Source organism: Ambystoma mexicanum, chromosome 1p, assembly GCF_040938575.1.
Source record: "Ambystoma mexicanum isolate Mex_15411 chromosome 1p, UKY_AmexF1_1, whole genome shotgun sequence".
NCBI classification, from domain to species: Eukaryota; Metazoa; Chordata; class Amphibia; order Caudata; family Ambystomatidae; genus Ambystoma; species Ambystoma mexicanum.
Genome location: NC_090921.1, coordinates 1,123,959,251 through 1,123,981,809, shown reverse-complemented (window position 1 = coordinate 1,123,981,809; position 22,559 = coordinate 1,123,959,251).

Genomic DNA, 22,559 nt, shown 5'->3' with positions numbered 1-22,559 from the left:
TATTTATAAGACACATTTGTGGTGGCGGTGACAATAAAGAAGAAAACCGACCATCAACTTATGTGCACCTATAAGCCTGTTTTTAGGAAAGTAGTGAGAGAGTTGAGGGCCAGTATCTGTACATCCCCTTGCAGTTGGCACAGCATCACTATTCTAGCGATGGGTGTGTCACACTTTTGGGGACATGAGATATTTACATACAGGGCCAGCAAGTTATCTATAGGGCCTCAGACCCAGGAATAACTAAATTTCTAATGAAGTAGCTACTGTCTGTTTTGTGTTAAATCGATTGGGGCGTAGACAAGTAGTGGAAGCCCCTTGATTTCTACTGTCATTACACCAGCTTCTAAGGAGGCAAAGACCAGGATATCATCGTTCATGTTGATTACCCATTTAGTCTGGCCAAGGTGCCACGAATTACATTTTGGAACACCTCAGCCGCTGACGAGACACCAAAGCTCAACCTTTTGAACTGGTACAGTCCTTCATGTGTGGTGAAGGTCGTAATGTAGCGTGACTCTGGGTATAGCTCCAGTTGATGATATCCTGACCGTAAGTCTAACTTGGAGAATACTTAGCTCCTTGCAGTTCACCAATGATGTCGTCCAAAGTCAGCGTGAGGTGTCTTTCTCTTTTGATGCCTGCATTAGGTAACCGCATGTCGACACAAATGCGTACTGCTCCTGGCTGTTTCAGTTTCGGTGCCACCACAATTGGAGACACCCACGGGGTGGGGCCTTCCACCCTCTCTATAATGTCCACGTCAATCAACGACTGCAGTTCTTTTTCTACATGGGCCCTCAGGTGAAATGGTATTCTCCTGTGCGTTAACGCCGTCGGCCTCACAGACTCGTCAATATGAAGCCCGATCGGGTCACTCTTCAGCTTGCCCACCCCCTGGAAGAGGTCTTCATATCATTCTAGTAGGCAATCTACGTCAGTTTGATACACCGCCATAGAGAAGTGGATAATGTCCAATGCCTCCGAAGCTGCGCAGCTCAGTAGGGAATGAGGGCTCACGTCAGTGATGAAAAACCTGGCCTTTATTGTGTTCTGTCCATGGGTGACGCGCGCCACAAAGACTCCTTGTATGGGCAGTGGTTTATCTCCCCCAAAGGTGTAGATCCTTGCTTTGGAGACTTCGAGCCCCAGCGGGCCTGGGATGGCTTCATAATGTTCTGCCGCTAGAACACAGACTGATGCCCCTGTATCAATTAGTACAGGCGTTGGGGTGTCGCCTATGTTTATCATGCATGTGGGCTGCCTCCTTCTCTTTGCTCCCGTGGAAATAAAGAAAAACGTCCTCTTCTTCTTCCGCTGAGTCAAGCTCCTGTATGCCCTGTTCTATCGCAGCCACATTCCTAAACTTTCTGGGCTTGCCCCTGCCCACTCTTGCAGGTCCCCTGGATGTGGCCACTGGAGTCGCAGCTCTGCACACCCACGCATAATGTCCTGGTGTGCTGCACCTGCCGCATGCTCTCATCTTTGCCTGGCACTCACCCACATGAAGCAGATCATACCCACAGTATTGGCAGGATTGTGGGCTGCTGGGGCTTGGTGGACCCCCAGTCCTTTTCTGGCCCCATCGTCCCTTCGTAGGAGTTGATCGACCAACGGCAAACACCTCTTCACTCCTTCCTGGGCGGACAGCTGCATCCATCCTAGCACCCCTGCTTTCTCATATGCACGTCCAGTGTCCAGAATCTGCGCCAGTGTTAGGCCTGGCTCGCGGAGGACCTGTCTCCTCAGCTTACCGGAGCTGCACCATTGAATGAGTTGGTTTCGCACCATGCCTTCCTCATTCTCCCACCTGCACCTGCTGGCCAAGTGTGTCAGCCTTGCACAGAATTGGTCTAGGGATTCATCCCCCAGCTGCTTCTCTGCACACATGATGGACCTGTCATAATCTACATTTGCCATGGGCAGGAAAAATGGTTTTGTAGGGCCAGCTTGACAGCCGCATAGGTGGTCACCTGCAAATTGAGAGAGAGAAAATCCGGTGCACTTCTGATCCTGCTGAGTATATCAAAGTTGCCACTTCTGCATCGTCCCCCATCTCACCTGTGGCTCTGAAGAACATTCCGAGCTTTTTCACCCAAAGCAAACATTTTGATCCCAGTTTGAAAGGGAGCCCCAAAATGTAAAATTCTGGCATGGGCGCAAAAATGCCTTGCTGGCGGCGTGGTATTTGCGCAGGAGCGATGGCGGCACCATCCTGTTCCCCCATTTCTGCAGACCGCACGAGCACCCCACGTTATTGTATGGGGCCGCAAGTCTGTCCAGTTCTTGATGTTTCAGGGACCCCCACTCACTTGGTGTGATAGCTGGGCCAGTCACTTCTGTAGGCGTGCCTCTCACCAGCAGTGATGTCTTGAGATGGTTCACCACTAACCTTAATGACCTCTTTCCTGAGGCAACATCCTTATGTCCCGGCCATCGGCTGCCCAACTTGTCCAAGTTGCTTCTTGGGGGCCTCTCCCCTTGATATGCACAGTAACAGTTGGTAGAGTGGGCTGTTCACAGTAGGATGTTTACAATCCCTTCAGAGTTCAAGAGACACGGGCATCGGGTTTCTGACAGTCGTGAAGGTTCCAAAAATTGTAATCTTGCAGAGCACAAACGGCGCATGAACACTGCAACCGTCGGGTAACAAGAGCTAAGATGGCCGCCAACTTGCTGCGTATGATTCAAATCTGTGGAGCGTGTCAGAACACCTCATCCGACGTGTAGAAGCCTTCAGAGGAACACACAAACACGCTCAGCACTCCCTCGTCACCAGTGTTGACTAGTCATCCGGGCCCCAGGCCGCCCCACACCTCACACACGCACTCGGTTCAGTATGGGGTCCCGGCGACAACTGCCGTCTTCCGGTCCTCATTTATTTAAACTCGCATGCGCGAGCCGGAACGAGGCACGCGCATGCGCATAACGATATTGCGCTGCGTAACAAAAGGGTACTGTACTGGAATGCTCCCTCCAAGCTTCAAGTGAAAAAGGAGGAGCTCGGAAAAGAACCTCTGAGCTCTTCAGAAGTCTTATTGAGGAGCATGGCTCTGCCACTTTGGGCGTGGTTTAAGCAGCCCCTGCCCCAGGACAGATGCCAGCATCCCGCTGATCAGGGAGCCCAGGAATCATTAGTTCCTTTGAGGTTCTCGAGATTTCTCTGCAATTCGAGATTTTGTATGGGGCAATGTGTGAGTGCGTGTTGAAAGGGTCAGTGTCTGTTGAGCAATATGTCTGTCTGAGGGGAAAGTGTGCATGTGTGGGCAGTATGTATGTGAGTCGGCAGTATGTTTGAGGGCAGTGTTACTGATTATGGGCAATGGGTGTGTGTGTGTGTGTGTGTGGAAAACATGCACAGGCATTGTGTATGAGGTCAGCGAGTATGTGGTGGTCAATGCATATATGATGGGCAGTATGTGTGCTGGGGCAGTGCAGCTTTGGGGCTGTTTGTGGGCAGTAGGCAGTGTGTGGGGAGCAGGCAGTGTGTGTGTCTGCCGGTCAGATAGCACAGTGCGCTAAGCGCATGCCGCTGATATCGGTGTGCAGCCTGCTATGGCAGGTTCGAATCCCGGCAGGGTCAACTCAGCCTTTCATCCTTCCGAGGTTGATAAAATGAGTACCACTCTGTGGGATAATAATGTCTTCTGTTATTTGAGTGCTGCAATACCTATGGATGTGTAGCGCTATATAAAAAATAAATGATTAGTGTGTGTGTATGTTTATATGCGGACATTGTGGTAAATTGTGTGCCAGTGTGTGTGGGAGCAGTCAGTGTGAGGTTGGTCAGTGTGTGGGGGAGTGTTTATGGTGCAGTGGATGTATGAGTGTCAGAGCAGCAGGTGTGCATATATGTGTATGTAGGTGTAACGCTCACCTGATATCCATGGGGACGTCACTCAGCCTTTTCTGACCTCTTACAACCTCGAAACCTTCCCTGGAGTCTACTCTACTGGAGACTGAGCCTTGTTTTCTTGGAAAGTGTGCTCTCCTTCCTGCTTTCAGCGCAGGGGCGCGTTGATTGATGTGGGATAATTGCTGCCAAGTTACTTCACTGGCAAGAGTCCGACAGGTAAGTATAATGAGTCTTTTGAACAGTTCTCTAACTTTGTTCCTTTCCTTCCTTAGATGATGGCCGGCGTCCAGGGATGGCGACGTGCTGCTGAGATGAGTAGCGCTGAAGGTGAGTGAGAGCGCGATGCACGATGCAACCCTTGCATATTTGTATTGAACTGAGTTCTTTTTCTGTGTCTTTTAGGTGCTGCGACGTTTTCAGCATGGATGCCGGTTATGAAGAAGAAATGCAGTGAGTATGTGGCGCCTCTAGATGTTTCCACGCTAACCTGGAGTGTCTTTTCCCTCTTGCAGATGGATGAGAAGTTCCGGAGACAGAGTTCCCCCACAGCGGCTGGGATTCAGGTAAGCATTCGAAGCTCGTACAGTCTTTAAAAAATAAGCAAAGATTTGCTGAATGCTTACTAATGCCTTTTTTCTGTTCTTTTCCCTTTTCCTTAGGAAGCGGTGTGGCGGGATGGGAATGACACCACCGAAGATGCCCGCAGAACAGACGGAGCGATGAATGATGGGCAGAAGCGCCGCAAGGTAAGGCTGTTCCTAACTGTGCTCTTGTTCTTGCAGGAGCTGAGCACAGAAGAAAGATGCAGGCCTACTGGAGACTGATCCGAACACGGTGAGTGTCACGCTGCAGGTGCAGAAAACACAAAGCATGTTTCTCAGCCTGGTTGTGGCTTAAATAGTCTCTGGGTATCCCAGGTGTCTCTGGGCTGAACCACACCCAAAAGACTAGACTGCACATGCAGTTCTGGGAACCGAAATATGTGGGGGCATCCATCTTGTCCCCATCAATGCACTACAAGTCCAATCCCCAATGTTATCCTATGGGAGTGAGTGAGTCTGGTGCCACAAGCGCCAAGTCTGACTCCAAGTGGATCTTTGGAGGGATGGAGAGGCCCTTGAGGGCCATGTAGGTGATTGTGGCTTGGCTTCAGCCTGACATCTTGGAGGGCTGGGGACATGAGGGGCAGGAATCATGACAGTAGGTGATAGGAATCAAATCATCTCAACGATCCCTGCAATCTACAGTTCACAGTCATGTAAAAAAGGCCAAAACTCCCAACCTCCAAAAACAAAGCAAATGGGCTACACAATTAAAAATGTAACAAACGAATGGGACCTCTGTGAAATCATAATTCAGTTTCCTGTTTTCCCTAGAGTCAATCAATGGCACATCAATGGCTTGCTGATGAGCCTGTGAAACATGCAGCTGTTTGACAACATGGTAAAAGAGTCGTTAATGGGTGTGGTTTAGTCGGAAGGGGGCGGCTATGGGGAGAGAAGTCACATAGGTCTTAGCATGGCCATGTGCGTTGACGGGGAAGAGAAATAACCACACATCTGCAGGCAGATTGCTCAAGTCCTCACATGCCATGTTGCCTATATCTGCTATTCCCATGGCAATTGTTTTGCCTTTATATGTAGCTTGCACCACCTGAGAGCCAAAACCTAAATGTAAAAAAAAAAAAAATAATAATAAATTAGATAAAAAGCACACAATTGCATGGTATTTTCTTGATAAACTTCCAACTATGAGCAATTTTAAAAATAAAAATAAAAATCTGTTACATTTTTAAATGAAATACAAAGAGCAGCCCAAATAAGGACCCAATATATTTATCTTACAATGTCTGTGCATTCCATTCCAAGCTAAACATGTGCACAACCATACATTCCTTACCCTGAGAAGCAGCCAAAATTCTGCACAGTTAAAGAAAACATCTGACCGATTTGCAAAGATTTGCACCATAGATAATCAGGAAATACCTTGAGTTTCTCAGATTTGCTCCGGCTGCATTACAGCTGATTTAGTTTAAAACCAGCACCAATCGCATTTTCACATGAGATGCTCTTTGCAACTTCAGCTTAAGCCTTTGTGATCAAAGTACATGGAAGCAGGGTATGTCTGAGGTGCATAAGGTTTGTGTTCTTTGCTCCATTGCAAATCGGGACTTTCTCTCCAGCTGGCCTTCCGAACGCAAGGGCGCAACTGATGAAATGGCCATTCTATCCTCAGTTGTTCAATGTGAGGCTGTCTCAATCGGCACATATGGTCCAGTGTTACAAACATTTCAATGTTATGGTGAGTGTGGTTATTGTATAGTAATGCGAGGGAAGCTCCTGTGTTGTAGACTTAACTCTTTATTACTGAACCAGTAATAGTGATGCAGAACATATAACATGTGCATTATGTCCATGGGCAACAGGCCCTCAACTGTGCTGGATGATGCAGCACTATCCAGTCCCTGGAATCAGTTTATTCCTCTTTCAAGAGGAGCGCTGGGAGCTCGACCTGCTCTGTGTCCTCTGCTTCGTGAGACCGTGCTTCTGCTCTCTTCACCCGGCTCTTCCGGGTTCCTGCGAAGTCTCGCAAGACTTCACGAGATCCCAACACACCTCCCCTTGATGGTGCAGGAAAACGTATTGCATAGCATCGTCATTATACTTCACCGGTCTTCTGTGCTCCCTTCTCGGCCAATCTTATTTTCGGCCACTTGTGTCCAGTATCTGACTTGCTTCATGGGAGGCTTCTGATACATCTCCTTCTGTTCCTTCCTCCATAGTCTCTCTCGCAATAGCTTTTAGTTCTTGTTCTCAGGCAACCTCTCTGTCAGGGCTTTTGCAGTGGTTGGGTTTCTCTGGTGTCCTTTCTACTTCGCGATGCTTTTCGAACATTGCTACTCGCTCCATGTTCCACGTGCAGTCATCCTCGGTGCGGACGTGGTTTGTCCCTCAATGGATGAACCTTATTGGTTGACTTAACTCCGACCCTGTTATTTGGTCCTTGCTTGGTAGTCGTATTTTGATCCAGTCTCCTTCCTTGACCTCGCAACCTTGGGTCGTTCTTCTTTGATCACTCCATCTTTTCATGCGTTCTTTGTTGTTCTCCAGCCTCGACACCACTTCGGTCATATCAACTTTGTCATACTCTCTTACTCTGGCCAACCATGGGGACACCAGTGTGGACGCTGCTCTCCTCCATCTCAATATGCAAAAGGGCGAAATTTGAGTGATGCCATTGTGAGTTAACCTGTGAGCCGCAATGGCCTCCTTGACTGTTTTGAGGTGATCCATACCTGAAATGGCTGCTAGTTGGATGGCTCCTTTAATGAACCTATTGGCTCTCTCCATGAGTCAATTTGCTTGAGGATGGTATAGCGCAGCTTTTCTCTGATTATGTTGTTTTTGTGCAGGAATGACTCCATATCCCTCAAAACTAGCTGTACTCCGTTGTCTGTGACAAGCTCTTTGGGGAGACCCTCCCTCTGAAATAGGGATGTGAGGACCTCTATGACTGTAGCAGGTGTGATGATGTGCACAAATTCTGCTTCTACCCACTTCGACAGGTAGTCCACCAGTACTATGCTGTACCGATGCTCGGGCGTTATTGCCTCCAACGGTCCAATAAAATCTAACCCAACTTTAGACCACACTGCTTCAGGGATCATTTGCGCGAGCCTGGTCCTCAAGCGTTTGTCACTGTTGAGACACGTGTGGCATAACTCTATCATTACATGAGTTTCTTGATCCATGGCAGGCCACCAGTACGCCTCTCTCACTCTTCGCCGCGTCATAGTATTCCCTAGATGCCCTGAGTGGGCTCTGCACAGGATTACTTTTCTCATCCCCACCTGTGGTATAACTTGATCGCTTTTCATGATCAACCTGTCCTCCTTTGACATTTCTTCTGCCACTTTCCAATACGGCCTCATGCCTTCTTGTACGGACCTTTCTTCTGGCCATCCATTCCTAACCCACTCTCTGAGTCTCACCATCATGGGGTCTTTACTGTCTTCTTCATTCCAATGCCCCTCGCTTAGTTCTAGGAAGTATGGGCCCCTGAGGTCTTGATTTCACGCTACGATACATTCATCCTGCAGAAAGGTGGAGGCTTTGTCTTTGTCCTCCGGTAGCCTTGACATGCAGTCCGCCTGAGCATTTCTCCATCCTGCTATGTGGTTAATTTCAAAAGTATATTCCTGCAGTTTAGTCGCGAAGCAGTGTGGTCTAAAGTGGGGTTAGATTTGTTTGGACTGTTGGAGGCAATGACGCCCGAGCGTCAGTACAGCATAGTACTGGTGGACTACCTGCCGGGGTGTCAAAGATTTTGTCCCTCCTAGACTGAGCATATGAATGAGGGGCTTGTGGTCGGTAACTAGTTTGAATTTGGTGCCCCATGCATAAGTCCGGAAATGTTCAACAGACCCTGCGCAGGCCAGCATCTCTTTCTCCACTGTGGAGTAATTCTTCTCGGCCATGGACAGGGCTTTAAAGGCAAATGCCACTACATGTTCTGCGTCCCCTTTATTCTGCGTGAGTACGGCGCCTAACCCGTACGCACTGGCATATGTGGTGATGACTGTTCTACATTCTCGATTAAACGGCTGTAGACACAGTGCTTCCACTATGCGCCCTTTTATGTTCTCTACAGTCTCCTTCTGGGCTTCCAGCCATGTGAATTCTGTGCCTTTTTTGAGTAGGTCTCGCAGTGGCGCTGTGATTTCAGAAAATCTGGGGATGAATTTGGCACAATATTCTGAGCGTCCTAGGAATGACCTCACTTCTTCTTTGTTAGTTGGCTTCGGAGCTTTGATTATGGCTCGCACCAGGATTTGTTTGGGGATTATGCCCTGGGAGGAAATCTTGTACCCCAAGTATTCAACTCCTTAAGACACACTTTTCATACCTCAGCTTGACTCCAGCATCCTGTACCTTAGTGAGGACTTTCTTTAGAGTGACGTCATGTATATGTTCATCTGCAGAATAGACCAGTATATCATCCGGGAAATAGGACACATTTCCTATGTCACATAGTAATAAGTCCATCATTCGCTGAAATGCCGAAGCCGTAGACGAATGGCCAAAGGGCATCTTGGTGAACTGGTAGGTGCCGAATGGGGTGATGAATGCAGTTAGTGGCTTGGAGTCTTTGTGCAGATGAATTTGATGATACACATCCATCATGTCTAACTTGGAGAACACTCTAGCTTCTTTCATTATTAGGATGAGCTCATTTATGCTAGGAAGAGGGTAGCTATCTGAGATGAGTTCCAAATTGAGGCTGCGAAGATCAATGCACACCCTTAGGTCTTGTGAGTTCTGTTTCTTGATGAGGACGACGGACTCAACCACTCTGAGGCTTCAACCTCTTCGATGGTGCCCTCCTTCACCATATTGTCGAGCTGTGTTCTGAGTATGTCCCTGGCTGTCGCTCGTACATGCCTCACTTTATGTTTTACGGGGACAGCATTTGACTGAAGCAGTATCTTATGTATGAAGTTTTTGATTTTTCCTGGCCCTTCTGAGAACAGCTTGGGAAAATCTTCTTTGACAACCGGCGCTCCTCCTGTACTGACTGTTAACACTTGATCTTCTGAGCTGGCATCTGGTTTGATTTTGAGTTTGGCTTGATCGTCCCAACCTAGGACTGCTGGGCCTTCTTGGCTGAAATATATTCTTGTGGTGGTTTCTCTCCCATTGTACCCCACTTTCCCTTTGATGTATCCTAGTAGGTCAATGGATGCACCTCCAAACACTGTGGGCTTGTGACGGGTGCTGAGGACTTCATCGTTTCAGTGCCCATCATCTCTTTGTATGTGCAAAGTGGCAGTATGGTTAGGTCCGAACCTGAGTCTGCCATGACTCTCGTCTCCATGCCATTCACTCTGATGGCACAGTGGTGCTTTTCCCTCCTGGCACGTGGGCTGTTCACCATTAACACTGTGGGGCTCCCTTTTTCTTCAGATGAGGATTCTCCCTCTGTGTTGTACTCCACATTGACATTTGTAACCTTTTTATTTCGCCACCTGCATACCAGCGAAAAATGTCCGATTTTCTTGCAGATCGAGCACTCTTTGTCTCTTGCGGGACATTCGCTGTTGTTTGCCAAGTGCTTTGTGCTGGTATATCTGTGGCACTTCAATGGTTCTTTCCTTCCCCACTTCCCTTCTCTTGCATCAGCGACTGGTTTCTGCTTCTTGGTCCTAAAGGCGATGGCCTGGACTTCTGTTGGGCCGGTGCCACTGACATATTCTTTCCATCGTCCTGCAGTCTCCTCAACTGCTCTCGCGATCTCGACGGCTTTTTCCAGCTGTAGTTCCTTCTCTAAAATAAACTTCTCCTGCACTTTTCTGCTGTTGGTGTGTACCGTCAGCATGTCGCAGATCAATCCTTCTGCGTTGTTTCCAAAATTGCACAGTGCGGCTAGTTCACGCAGCTTAGTCACGTAGTCATCTATGGGTTCAGATGTCTCTTGTTTGTGGCTGTAGAACCATATCCTGTGCAAAACGGTATTTTCCTTGCTGGCAAATCGCTTTATTATTCTCTTGACTGCCTCCTTATATACGTTGTCATTATCATCCGCCACCACTTCAGGCGTAATGCTTGCAAATACCCTCTGGCCTTTCGATGCCCTGCGCGTTTAATAACATGACTCTGCACCTTGCCTCTGTGTACCCCGCACCCCCAGTGCCTCCAGGTACGTAGTAAACAGGGATTGCCATTGTGGCCATGGAATGGTAGGCCTACCTGGAGTTTGTAGAAATAGCGGGGTTGGAGTGGCTGGCTCCTTGCATGGTGCTCGCGTGTGTTCGGATCCCACCTTCGCCGCCAAATATGTTGTACAATAATGCGAGGGAAGCTCCTGTGTTGTAGACTTACCTCTTTATTACTGAACCAGCAATAGTGCTGTAGAACATATAACATGTGCAGCAATTATGTCCATGGGCAACATGCCCTCAACTGTGCTGGATGATGCAGCGCTGTCCAGTCCCTGGAATCAGTTCATTCCTCTCTCAAGAGGAGCGCCGAGAGCTTGACCTGCTCCGTGTCCTCTGCACCATGCGACTGCGCTTCCGCTCTCTTCACCCGGCTCTTCCGGGTTCCTGCGAAGTCCTGCAAGACTTCACGAGATCTCAACAGTGGTGAACAATGAAATGAGCACCAAGCCCAGTGTGCATTATGTACTTAGTGATTCAAGCATACAATATTTTTATCACAGGAATATTTGTCATATATAAAGATCTGTGGTCATTCATACAGTCTCAAAATCCCATTTGATAGTATGCAAAGCATCCAGGAACATTCATTGGTGTTATGTGTCTTCTTCTCCATTCTCAAAGAAGTATTTCTAAACAGTACAACAGGAGTGTACCAGGATGTTCTTCTTGGAGTAATAATGTTCTTTTAGAAAGTAATTTAGATGTTTATTCTACGCTTTGATAATGTGCTTTGCTTGGCAGGACAAAGGTAACAGTCTTATTATTACTAAAATATCACGGAAAATGATCATTAGAAATGAACATTGTGAAATTTTAAAAAATCTGATTTTATTCCTCTGCTTGTGCAGCTGCCAGCATCACATGGAGTGGCTCTAGCAAATGTGTCTCTGGCAAAGCGTGTGGGGGGGGAGAGAGAGAGAGAGAGAGAAAGAGAGAGAGAAGAGTCATTACATGATAATCCTGAGAACAGCTAGTTTTAAAAACTACAATTGTACGCCATCTTATTTCTCTATCTGCTCTCTGTTCTCTCAAGCTTCTGTACGCCCATCACGCTGACGTTCAACAACGCAAACGGCAAACCCATCTCATCACGTTCACCGTATACAACGTCGTGATGGAAATGTGGGATGGGGAAAAGCAAAGCAGGGGGCCCAGGTGTTTCCTTTTCGTTTGCATTATGACTGGGAAATGTGCCTTGTGCACAGGAATACGTCTTAGGTTTATCTCGGTTTTCACTGCAGGTAACATTTGCATGCCTGGCAAGTAAAGTCCTGTGCAACTGGAGTTTTTCCGCCTTTGTCATCGTTTGCTTCATGCTGTTTTCGAAAGGTTTGATTTGTACACTGCACATCACTCTGAGCGTGCTGCTATTGGTTTAAACAGGCGGAATTTAGGTTCCCAACACTTTTTATCACCTGTCTGTTTACAGTTCCCTGCGGCTTGCCATATGTGCTGCATGCGGGTTTAGGAAAATGCTGCATTCTGACAAAAAGAAACAAAAACACATTTGGTAAATATGCGCTAGATTATACGTTGAAATAGCCCCGAAAATCACGGCGAAAAAAACTGCACAACTGACCTCCACCAAAAAAGGAAGCTGCAATGCCTGCCAGAGAATGCCAAGTGAGCACTGGTGCAGCACAGCATCAACAAAGGGAATACAAGGATCGTAAAAAGTGGCAGCGCACTATGGGTTAACATGCTGGGCATTGGAGCACTGAGCCTACATAGGCAGAGACTCCTCAGATCAGTGGCTGGAGCCAGGCCAGTAGAGGATTGGTGGCAAGTGTGGTGGGTGCCTGCCATTGACATCCGGCAGGCCCCCATGGTGCTGCGAACATCAGCACGAGACAGGCCTAGTTCCTGTGGGTGTTGGGGCCTTCCCTGGACTTCCGGCAGGCCCCATGGTACTACAGGACACCAGCACAATTGGGGGTGGGGGCACAGCTAGCCATGCCCCGACCGTGCGGGCCTCTGACACCGTGTTGGCACGAGGGTCCCACGGCATCAGGGCATACAGGCCTGTGCCTCCCACATGAAACGAGACACGGACTCAGTCGCTCCTCTTCTGGAGTCTGCAGCCGTTCTGCGCACGTGCCTGCACGGGCTCCTTTTATTAGCTTGGGCCACCTTAAAAGGGCAATAAACATGGGAGGGACACATCCCCCTAAAAGGGCAAGACACTTTGGAGGGTCACACACCACACTCCTTCTTTTTCATAACAAACCAACAAAACGTTACTAAGACATAAACATTTCCCCCACACCTGTTATAGAACAACATTACTTCGGCTACTTCCAAATCGTAGGATTGACAACAAACAGGAAATGCCACTGCTATACACATGGAGTTCACATCGCGATAGACATACAACACATGTCTCTACACTCTAAGCATTACACACAAATGACAGTCACGGTTTTCGAACCGCCCGTGGAACATTGGCCATTCGATTACATATGACAAGCCCTTTATTAACCTGGGGTCAGTGAGCCTTCCACCACTGCATGACACCACTACTAGCTGCTGGCACCATTTATAGAAAACCTGCAAATTTACGGGAACCCAGCTCCACCTCCATTTAACTGGGACCATTTCGGACACATACTTTACATGCAGGCCCCCCCCCCCAACATCTCAACACATGGACACTGAGTCTTCTCCGCCGATTTGCAGGACTGCAGGAAACCAGTTCACTTCGCTCCAGCATCCGTTCACAATAGTCATTTCCAGTGGTCCAGGTCCATTGGTGTTACAGTATAGAAAGAGGCCGGTAAAGCCACACCTGGGGGCACCAGGGGCCACATCGGCTTAGTCCCTGAATGTTGGGCCGTCAGCGAGGTGCAAGTAGCAGGGCGTCTAGGCTGCGCCAGATGACGTCAACAGGGTAGGAGCGACAGCAAATGAGTCACTCCCCTCTTCCTTTGCTATAGTCCCCCAAGCAGGAATGTCTGTTCACTGTCGTTGGAGTGGAGGGTGCACAAGCACTCGTACCGAGCTGCAACCCTCGATTGCCCCATGGCATTTCTTCGGGGTGGTGGATTTGATGCCTACGAGACCATGGTTTGCCAGACTCCGATGACCGGGTGTCTGGGCCACTCCTTCTCCTCCCCCAGACAGGAATCAGTGCTGATGATGGTGGTGCAGGTGATCGTACTCAGAACCACATCGGCCTGGTCCATGGCTACCGGCCCTGGCATGGCACAGCCAGTGGCGGGGCGATAAGGCCACCTGCATAGTTCTCTTCCCCAGGCAGGAGTCTTGGATGACTTGGTGCAGTGGTGTCAGGGACTGCCAGACTCATTCGGGAAAACAACAGAGCACTGGGAACAGTCACTGTGCCCCCTCTTGTGGGGCAACTGCTATTCTGAGAGGCCTCAACCGCCAGGGACTGTGTGGTGGTAAAAGCACTCAGCAGACAACTCACATGAGGAGCGACAACTGCTGAGACATGATACACCAGTGCACATAATTGAAACAGAGTACTCTTGCCGCTGTTTGAGTTCACCACTGCATCCAGCCTATATTTCCACTCTCGTCTCAAACCAAAGTGCTGCTTCAGGGTATCACCGCCTGTGTGCCTGGGTCTATCACGGCTCAGATATGGGGCATGTTAACATACACCGCCGCGCGGCCCGGGATGCTTCGTATGGCTCTGGCATGGAGCAAAGTCAGTCTCAGGGCGGCCCACAGATGTTCAGGGTCACAGGGACTTCTTTGTTGGTCACCCCATTACCAGAGTATTCCCCAGGCCTTGCTCCAACATGGGACAGCTGCCCCCCTCAGGCCGGAGTCATTGGCATTGCACTGCCAGCAGTACAAATGCACGCCAGTGGCCGGGCGATGAGGCCACTTGCCAGATGTGCAAGGCAGCACTGATGACAGGATGTTTGGTCCTCGACACTTCCTTCGAGTATCGCTGGTGACCAGGTGTTTTGAAGCAGAGTGCGGGTGTGGGTGCGGAAGCACTGTGTCGCGTGTATGGGTGCCAGGTGGTTCACACCACTTTGTTTCCGTTTCACTGCCTGAGGCCACATTATGCCGCCAGGGCTGTCAGCATTGAGATGTGCCGATCATCAGGACATCCTTTCCACCACCACCAACAAGCCCGGTAACCAAGTTACCCTCTCCGCCGTGGGGCTGGTGGGCACTTCACCACTGATGGGCCCAGGATATTTCGGCTTGTTCCTGAACCACGACACACACCCTGGGTTTAGCGTGTTCCCTTACGTCATCACTGAGTCCCATGTTCTTCAGAGGACCACTGGCGCTCAAAAGGCAGTACTTCAGCAGGCAAACGGGCACACCATCTCCTCCCCCTGCAGCTCACACAGCAGCAGGTTGAGAGCAAATGGTGGAGTCAGGCCACTGTAGCTGCAGAAGGAGAGGGGATGCGGGTGGAGGGGTAGGCCATTGGAGCTGGAAGAGGAGAAGTGAAGGTGGGCCGCTGCCTGCAACATGAGACCATCACCCTGAGCTGTCAAGAAGCAGTAAATACTCCCATTCTGCAGGCCAGACAGGCACACCTCCTTCTCCCCCTTGCAGCTCACACAGCAGCAGGTTGAGAGCAGTACCTCAAGTCTCACTGCCAGACCACCTTTTCTCAAAGTGGTGCCCGTGCTGCATTTTTTGTGCAACAGAGATCTTCCAACGTACAGTGTGTGTCAGGAAGGGCCTAAGGGTAAAGGTGTGCTCACTAAGCCAAAGGGAGAAAGGACACACAAGAAGCTGAACTATAAGGAGTCCTGTAGACAAGAAAGGATAGGCAACAGAAGCTGTGAACAAAAAAGGGGTAGGGAATACAAAGATACAAACAAGCTGGGTTCACTCTTGGGGTGTACGCAGAAATGGGAAAGAGTGTTCCACTGACCTTTGGAAACTCCAGCCTTCTGCACAGATTGCTATAACAGGGGCCCACTCTGAATGCTCATGGCTGGGAACAACAGCAGTGGTTGTCTGTACCTGAACCCTAAGGCACGAACAAGGTAACAGTACTCACAAGACTGAAGCCTGTATGGGTCCAGCAGGAACCGAACAATGACACGAAGTACAACACTGAAACGCAACAAGGGAAGGGGCAGAGGTTGCCTGCCGGAATCCAACAGTCAAGCTCTGTACAACAGATTTACATAAGACACAAGTGAAGACAAGAACAGAATTATCCAGGGAAAAGGAAGTCAAAGATAACAAGGTTCAGAACAGAATCTGGAAGAAAGGAAGGGCAGAAACCTAGTATCTAAATGTAGGGAATGGCGACCGGAAACTGTACACGGAATAGTAGAACAGTAACTCAGGGCTGTAAAGACAAGAGAAAGCTAGCAGAAGGAAATGAAGGAAACAGTATAACTGAAATGGATAACCTAAGGGGAGGACTGAAGACTCAAGGAAGAGAAGGACGGGGATCAAGAAAAGAGGGCTGCAGACAAGGAAGAGAGCAAGGGAGCAGTAGCCAGGAAACAGAGGGCTTAAATAAGAAAGGAAGCAAGGGGGCTGTAGTCAGAAAACAGAGGGCTTTGAATAAGAAAGGGAGCAAGGGGGCTCTAGCCAGGGAACAGAGGTTTGCAAACAAGGAAGAGAACAAGGGAGCAGTAGCCAGGAAACAGGGGGCTGCAAACAAGGAAGCAGGGCTGCAGTATAGAAGGCACAAAGGAGCAGGCAAAAGGCAGGGGAGAGATGGCGCAGGGCAGCAAGGCAGGAAGCACAGGGCTCTGCAACAAGAGCAGGAACTGGAAGCCAAAGAACACAGCAAATATCCAAGGAAATATCCAAGGAACAGGGCACCAAAGGGCTGGTAGAAAGCTCAATGCAAGAGGCCTATGCTCCTGCAGGCAGCTCCTTAAATACTGAGCTGCCCTCTGCTGAAGTAGGCTAATTAGCAGCACCTGGAGCAGCACAGCTGAATGTAATTGGCCTCCACATCCTGGGAAAGCGAAAGCTGCACTGTTCTCTAAGGCTTCTGGGGATTGTAGTGCCAGAACTGCTGTATAGGAATAGCCAGGAAATGGGAACTGCCACAGGGTGCATTATGGGACATGTAGTTTGTAAAAGTAAATACAGACGTTCCAAAGCCTTGTGAATTGAAAGTAAAGACAATAATATGAATAATTGTTGTCCAGGGAGTATTACGGAAGTAATCGAGTCCCAAATAGTCAACGATGGGTGCCAATTGGTGCACCAGTGGCACGACCGTAACATTGTGTCCCAGTCCACGGCCTCAGTTCACCCGAGCCATGTTTTTGGATGTGGTCATGCTCTACGTTCATAGACACGTGTATCTCTTATTTCGGTGGTGTTTAATACACCAGGGACTAAAAGGTAAAAGACGATGCAACATTACCTCAAACGCTTGCATCTATTACTCCCCTCCATGAAGAAATTGGCTGCTTTGAATCCTAAAATGTGCACCACTGTGGGTTCTGCTGTTTTGAATTTTTGCCACTTTATCGTCCTATTATTTTGGCACTATGGGCCTCATTCCGAGTTGGGCGCAAAGGGATTACTGGCACCGGTAAGGACACCGGTGCCGGTAATCCCTTTGCGCCCTATTCTGAGTTCCCTTAGCGGGTACCTTCCTTAACGCCTGGTCTGACCAGGTGTTAAGGACGGGACCCGTTAAGGGACTTTAGAGCTAATAACGGTACCGTAATTTCGGTACCGTTTTTAGCTACTTCCCCATTCCCATTGAGCCCTATAGGGGCTCAAATGGGAATGGAGAATGGTTTGGTGAATGGGGACTTACCGGTCCCACCAAGGTCGGACTGGACTGGTAAATCCCCCTTTCACCAAACCGGAGTCGGTACCGGATGGGAGGCATCATGGCGCAAATAGCGCCATGACTACCTCCATACTCGGAATGAGGGCCAATGAATTATACTGTCTAAGGTTTCACCGAATTCGAGGTTCGGTACTGAGAGGTTCACCACGTTGGAATTTTGCTATTTAAGGTTTCGCTGCATTTGAGCTGTGTTACTGAGGGGGTCACCACACTCGAATGTTGCTACTGTGAGGTTTCAGCACTTCAATTTTGCTGTTTAGGGTTTTATGTCATCTGAGCTCTGCTCCTGAGGGGTTCACCACATTTGATTTTGCTACTGTAAGTTCAGACAACCTTTTGTATTTGCTACAGCTGGGTTTCACCACCTCTGAATTCTGCCTGTCTGGGGTATGTGCCATTTTGGGTTCTACTGCTTTTGAATTTGGGCTCTTTGAGTTTTACCAGTGCGAGGTAACCACTGGTAGAACCATTTTGAGTTCTGCTGCTTTTGAGTTCTGCCACCGTGAATTCTGCGACTGTGAGGTCTACACCATTTTTAGGACATTTTAAAGACAAGGTAAGGGAGGACACATGCTCACCACGTGAAACTGCTTCTGTGAATCCGATGAATGTAAAGTTTCAACACTTGGCACTCTGAAGCTTGAACTTGAAGCCATTTCAATTTTAGCCATTAGCTTGTCTCATTTGCACTCTGCTGCTGTTGATCATTGCAACTTTAAATTTTAACACTATGAGATCTGAAACCATTTGAGGCTGTGCTTGCTCTGAAATTTGCATACCATGATGCTTGTCTCAATTTGAGTTCTACTACTGTTGAATGTATCTCAACACTATGGCTATTGCCCCATTTTGGGCTTTGCCACCTCTGCATTTCCACCATTTGAATTTGCCCACCATGATGACTGGAGCATTTTGAGATTGGCTACTGTTGAGTGATCCCTCTTACCTTCAACTCTCCAAGCCACACCACCAATTGCTCTCCCAAAGTATTCAACTACTCTAACTTTCCCCGCACAACCTCCAACACCGCCAGTGGCATCGCTGGGGTAGGGACCTATCCAGGGGCACTGGCCCCTCCTGCAAATTATTAAGCCCATTACACCTCACAGCTGAACAGAGTTCCTTGACTGACCTGCAGGCAGCCCTTTGACCTGCATTCACAGTCCTAACAACCTGCAATTACTCCTTTGTCTTATCAGTGTGCCCTTCTTCTTGCACAGGTTTAAACATTTGGCACTGTTGGATCCTATATTCCATCTGAAAGACTCCTCACAGCTGTCCTGTCTGGTACTAGCTTGAAGTTTGTGACAAATGTAATCTTTATCCTAGTGACTTTTCTATAAAAACATTTTGTTGGTGAAACTTAAAGTGATAAAAGTAAAGTTGTGTAAAAGGAAGGCATTTTTCAGGCTTGTATTTTTTTGCATTTTGCGACTTATATGTTTCCTTTCAGGATGTGGAAAATAAAACTACAGCATTATTCTTTTTGGCTTCCCATGTTCCACTAAGGATTCACATATTGTAAGGTTACTTAATGTTGGATATGTGTATTTTGCAAGTAAACAACCAGAACTCTCACGTTTCCCATGGCCAGTTGTGAGAAGGCCATACAGTCCTGCCTCCCGCTGTTTAGATTTGGGGACTTGTATTTTCTTCTTTCCCATTTGTAAGTTATGAAAACTACAAGCCCCAGAATTACAAGCATAAACTAGACTAGATTGCCTTCTCACGCATGGTCAGGGGAAACTTGAGCACTATGCCCTCTGAAGCAGTAACATTGTAGGGCTTGCACTAGATAATATACATATTTGTACCAAGTTGCACTTGAAAGTTATGTGCTCAAGTGCCTAAATTGTAGATTGGTTTAAAATCCCAGTTTCACTTTTTAACCAAAGTGTGTGATCTTGGGAAAATAATGTAATCTTTTTACGTTTAGAGAAGTGGCCTCAGCAGAGCTGACAATGTCCTCCTTTATTGCTGCCAGTCAAAGTGGTGTGGGTGTCTATACTAGTCCACAGTAGATTGAATTAAGTTTTTGCTATGCCCTGTTATGCTATGTTATTGAGTCTTGTATAGTACACAGTCTACCCTTTTCATGGTTTCTTGAGTTTTCAGAATCTTCAAGAGGTGGGCTAGGAGACTAATGCAGATGCAGAGCAAGGTTGCTTTGTTGTAGTGTTGATGTGTGCTAGACCTGAAAAGGTAGGCTTCTCTTTGGTGTGTAAGTTTTAAATATGTTGTGAGCTTTCTGGAGCAGTGATTAATGTGCACTCCAGGTAAGTAATATACATTGTTTATGTGATTATGGTGTCTGTCATATGTGGTGGTCAAGGAGTGTGGGGAGCTGTATTGGTGTATCTGTGGTGGCTAGTATGCTGTTCAGGGAATTTCTTCGGGTAGTATGCGTTCCATTGTGTAATCCATATTCATTCAGTGGGAAGTTGTATGTGAAGATGTGTCATTTATTAAGGGGTGTAGAATGATTTTCAGGAAGTTACTGTTACTATATATTGGTCAACAGACCACCTGATAAAAAAGTGGGAGCAACCTATTTCACTTTGGGAATATCACTGTCACATTTATTTGCTCATATCAATGGAAAACATAATTTCTCCAGCTTCTATGCCTTGTTATGCTGTAATGTTAGGCTAGGCGTTGCTAAATCAGGTGACACTATGCCATGGCACAAATGTAGAGCCCACTTTTTCTAGTCCATTTCCCAGCATCTCTCTTATGACAGTCTCCCGGACTCCTCAAAGACACTCCAGCTGTTGCAGCGCTCAGCCTTACTTGGGATGATGGTACAGTGCAGGTGTACATGCACCATCAAGTGCTGACAATGCCATCCACGTATCACATGCCAAGCACCAGAGAAATGATGGACCAGAGGAGCAACTCACAAGCAAGTCCATGGCCAGAGGGGTGATGGAGGAGATAAGCTGAGGACCAGAGGAGAAGGACCCATCAGGGAGCCAAGGACCAGATGTTTCTGACCCGGGTAGAGTGACACACCAGGGAACCAAGGGCCCAAAGGGCGACGAAACAGAAGAGCAACTCAGACGGGCATAGCTGCCTACTGGGTCCCTGTTATGCATGACAACATGAGTCTTCACTTTAAATGCTTGTAGGCCCACAATTCTAGTACAAATAAAATAGATGCCAGTCCTGACAGCAACAGAGTAACAAAATGACCGGGAAAGCCATCAATGCGCATTTTAAAATCCCATTCATAAAAGACATGAAAAGGAGAGGCACTAATTGTCAGACAAATGCAATTATAATAAAACACATTTTTTGTTGTAAACTATTATTATATTTTTATTATTTTTATTTTTATTTAAGCATTTGGCTTGAAGCAAACCTTCTGCCCATGACGTTCAGAAACATTATTAGTGTCCAAATTCTCAATACCGTTTTAGTATCAGTCACCCTTGTGCTGCCAGAGTCTTTGCCTTGTTACGCAAGCTTAATTCTCTCTGAGAATCTCTCACGCTTGCATTAAGGCACACCCCCAGGTAACCCAGTGAGCTAACTTTTACTAGTTTCTTGTTGTTCAAGAACCATGAATGCTTGATGTTAGTAGATAGGTCTATCACCAAAATTCTGGATTTTTCCGTATTGATTTTTAGACCATTTGATTTGACATAATCTTGCAAGGCATTCAATTATCTTTGTAGGCCATTGGGAGTTTGGTCTATTAAAACCAAATCATCCGCATATAGCAGTCGATATATACTCCAACCATCAATCTTTGGGGTGAAACTTCTAACCGTAGTCATTGGGTTCTGTATATCCGATATGAATAGGTTGAAAAGTGCCAGAGCGAGAGGGCATCCCTGTTTTAGGCCCTTTTCAGTTGGTATAGGGTCTGAGACCAATCTACTAGTATCCAATCTTACTCGAAATTATGTTTTGGAATACAAGTCACCAATGGCCTCCCTCGCATCTTTAGGACAGTTCAAGGCTTTGAGTAAAGACCATAATTTTGCACTGTCTATGGTGTCAAAAGCATGTGCAAGGTCTATAAAAGCTATGAAGATCTTCTTTTGTTTTCCCAAGCTTGTTCGTGCTATCAGTATGTTAATCAAAAATACATTCAACAATGTACCAACTTCTTTGACAAATCCTGTTTGTAGTATATCAAAAGGTGTTTGTTGTGTTGGTCCAGTTTGTAAGGGCCTTCAAGACCAAGACTGAAAACATCTTTACTGCTAGATCCAGGAGAGCAATTGGTCTGTAGTTGTTTGGGTCATCTGTTCCCATTTTTAAAGATTGGTACCACTACAGATGTTTTCCAAGATGGTGGGATTCTTCTGGTCTTCTTAATGTACTCAAATAACTCACATAAGAAGGACGCCCACAGGTCACAATATTTTTTTTAGCATTACATTTGTCATGCTGTCTGGTCCCGGGGCTCGAGAGCTACTTAGCTTTGTATTAGCTCCAAGATCTCTTCTCTGGTAGTCTCAAAAGTCCATGGCCCTCATTACGAGTTTGGCGGTAACCATGCCGCTATTGGCGGCATGGCTGCCGCCGAAATCGCATCAGGGTCCGGGTCCTCAGAATGAGGACTTACCGGGCCATTCCAAGTTCGGAAGGCCCGGTAATTCCTCCCTCCTAGGACCGGGACACGGTCCTTCCCCATTCCCATTTCAGCCCCCATAGGGCTGAATGGGAATGGGAGAGGGAGCAAACAATGGGCCATTATGAGATGGCCCGTTGTTTGCTCCCTCTTCCCCACGCGGGACCCGGTAAGCACGCCTGGTTTTCCCAGGCGTGCTTACCGTGTCACGCGAGGGGAACTCGTAATGCGGCGGTACGGGGTAAACGGCACCCGCACCTTTTACGGCGCCGTTCACTCCGTACCGCCAGGGTCCTAATGAGGCCCCATGACTCTACATTCTGGATTCTATCCTCATTCTTTCTTTCAGATTTTTCATCAATAGAAAATAATACAGCAAAGTGTTCTACCCAAGCTTCCACAGCCACTGCATTGCTAGTCAATGCTGACTGAGGCGTTTTTAGCGAGTTGTCATATTTCTCATGTGTTCTTTTCTTCAATGTGTCCCAGTATTTGTTCTGCATCTCGCTGAATCATAATGTGCCTTCTTGCTCACATCCAGTTTTGGTATTGTTGTTTCAATGTTCTTCTAATACCGATAGCTTCTTGCATCCGTTTGTCCTTTAAGTTTCTTGCACTTTTTCTTAAG